The sequence below is a fragment of the Nelumbo lutea genome, chromosome 1 (genome assembly GCF_056320005.1).
Source record: "Nelumbo lutea isolate HS-2025 chromosome 1, American lotus-T2T, whole genome shotgun sequence".
NCBI lineage: Eukaryota > Viridiplantae > Streptophyta > Magnoliopsida > Proteales > Nelumbonaceae > Nelumbo > Nelumbo lutea.
The window spans coordinates 126,875,347-126,878,499 of NC_142684.1; the positions used below are offsets into that span (position 1 = coordinate 126,875,347).

At 35.4% G+C, this 3,153-nt stretch overlaps 1 pseudogene; it reads right to left on the reverse strand.

Moving 5' to 3' along the window:
- Positions 1-330: 330 nt before the first annotated feature.
- LOC148877419 (pentatricopeptide repeat-containing protein At5g15300 pseudogene) lies at positions 331-2,265 on the reverse strand (annotated as a pseudogene).
- Between the last annotated feature and the right edge of the window lie 888 nt (positions 2,266-3,153).

Consider the following 3,153-nt stretch of genomic DNA (forward strand, 5'->3'; position numbering starts at 1 on the left):
TGGGGATTAGGTCTCTATCCCGAATACCTCGGCGACTTACCTCATCCTGACAACCCCGGAAGCCCAATCCGACCAGGACAATGATCTGCGGCTATAAAAAGGTATTCCATGCTCAAGGTAAGGGATCGAACTTCTGACACAAGTACTTTCTCTTTGCTCGGCCCAGAACTCTCCTAGCTCGGCCTAACCTTCTACTACATCCTACTAACTTGAGCGGCAGAGCACTTTGGATTGAGAAGCGTGTCCTCGTTCTTATAGCTTGGCACCACCCTGTTGGCAAGAATTATCTAATTGCTCTCCTCAGTTCGTGTACCACCTTGGATTGAGAAGCATCATTATCTTATTCATCAACAGATTTTATGATTCCAAATGATTATGAAATAATGTATAAAAACAAATTTAAGGATAATCCAAAACATACATGGCTCATTATTTACCATAGGCAGATAGAAAAGGCCAAAAACTGTTTTCCGAGTTTGTAGGGCATTTGCTTGCATGGTTTTCTTACATAGACTAATCAAACAGAATTGTTTCTTGGATTTAAATTGGTTTTGATTCAAACAAAAAAATCATGAGGTCTTTGTGATCGGCCTCAATCAAGCTACAGCCAGGTTCTTTCTTCACCCCACTGTCATCTATCAACTTCCTCACCTTCTCCACGCCATCCCACTCACCCATGGAAGCATAGATGTTTGAAAGTAGTACGTAATCCCCACTCTGGTCCCGTCTCATTGCAAGGAGTCGTTCATTTGCGCGCTCCCCTAATTCAATATTTCCATGAGTTCTACAAGCCCCGAGCAGATTCCTCCAAATAATGGCATTGGGTTCAACGTCCATGACTTCTACAAATTTGAAAGCTTCATCCAATAGTCCTCTACGCCCTAGCATGTCTACCATACACCCATAATGCTTAATATTAGGTTCAATGCCGTACTGAATCCTCATAAGATTGAAGTATCGACGACCCTCATCAACCATCCCACCATGACTACAGGCAACCAAGACACCAACAAAAGTGATCTCATTTGGCCTGATTTGATTTTCTCTCTGAGCATTTCCTTGAATGGACAGATTGATTGCTCAGCGTGACCATGAAAGACTAAACCTCCAATTATGGAATTCCATGTGGAGACATCCTTTGTTCATCCCTCTGAACACATCGAGTGCCTTTTCAATGCCGCCACACTTGGCATACATGTCTATAAGTGCATTTCCAAGAACAATGCTTAGTCCCGAACCCATCTCCAAAAGAGAGGAGTGTATCTGTTTGCCAGCCTCCAAAGCCCCAGAGTCTGCACAGGCAGATAACAGGCTCAACATGGTCACTTCATCAGGCTGTTCTCCTGCTCGTCGCATCTCTTCAAACATTTCCAGAGCTTGGTCATTGGACCCAGATAGTACGTACCCCGCAATCATCGCATTCCAAGTCACTACATCTCTCTCTGGTACTTGATCGAAAAGTTTCTTCGCACAATCCACGGAACCAAGTCTTTAACAGGGATTTCGTCGAAAAGCTGACGAGCCATCTCCAAATTACCTCGTCTAGCATAACCAGCGGTCAAGGCAGACCAAGCGACCACATCCCGTTTGGCCAATCCATCAAAAAGCATTCTAGCAACAACCAAATCTCCACAGTTAGCATGAAAGTAAATAAGGGTGTTCCTCACGAAAGTATTGTGCTCGAACCCAAGTTTGATAATCTTTCCATGAACCCCATTGCCCATTTTAACCCATGAAAGTTTAGTGCCGGCCTTGAGAAGAAACGGAAAGATGAGGTTATCGGGACGTACACCCCTCGCTTCCATTTTGGTATAAATAGATATAGCATTTGAAGGAGACGGACTTTGAGCTGAGCCTCTAATCATTGTGTTCTACATGAAGATGTCCGGTTCAGAAATCTGCTTGAACAGTTGGTGTGCGTAATCCATGGTCCCAGAGGGGGCAATGGCGCAGGTGTAGATAAGCTCACTCAATGCGGAACGGCTGGAGTTGAAACCGTGGACTACCATAAAACCATGAATTTGCTTCAGAGTTCGGAAATTTGTACAATGTCGCCATAGATTCGACCGTTCATGGAGGTTAGAGCCGTGGCCATTTTTCTTTCTGATCATCACAATTCACAAGAGCTTTTTATACATCCCATTGCCTCCATAAACCGCGCCCGAAATCTTTATTGTATGCCCATGATGACCCTCTAGCAAGGATTAAAGTATGGTACGAGTTTTTTTGACAATTATAGGATAAGAGAAGTTTGGAAAATGCATGAATACGGACGAAAAATATGAAAATGCTTAGGTAGAATAGAACATAAAATAATTTCATAAATATATTAATAATATTAAATTTAGGATGAAATAACAATAAATAATATATATATATATATATATATGTATATAATGTATATTTTGATGATGTATATGAAATATTATATTATAATTAATATAATAGAATATAGATATCAAACAATTTTATTGATAATGTATCAATCAAGAATCCAAAATGCAAAATATATGCTCCTATTATATTTTAATTATTATATTAGTTATTCTCTATTTTACTATTTTAAAATTTTTACATTAACAAAAAGTCAATTGAATATTAAATTATCAAATGTAAATTAAAATATCAATTAATAATTTATAAAATATATAATCACAACCTAAATTATATCAAATATATTAAAATATTTAAGATAAATATCATAGGAAAATTCATAATTTTTAACTACCAAAATGATTATTTCATTATTAATATTTTATTTCATACATTTTTAAAATTAAAAATATTTGTATAGTAATGTAGATTAGTAGATTTGATAGATCCTATTTAATATTATAATTTTCTATTATTAATATTTTTATTTCTATAATTTTTCTAAAGTTAAAAATATTTTTTTTTTGATACAGATGTATATTAGTAGACTAAGTCATGTGCAAATTTATAAATTTTAAGTATTAAAATATATTTTTTATTATTAATATTATATTTGTATAAATTTCTTGAAATTGAAATAATCTTTTGAAACAAATATGGATTTGATATATTATTTATTCCATAATTTTATAAAATTATAATTTTGATTTTCTTTTAATTCAAGTTGTTAAACATAAATATTTAATATGTATTTGGGTTGACTTTTGACAATAATAATAA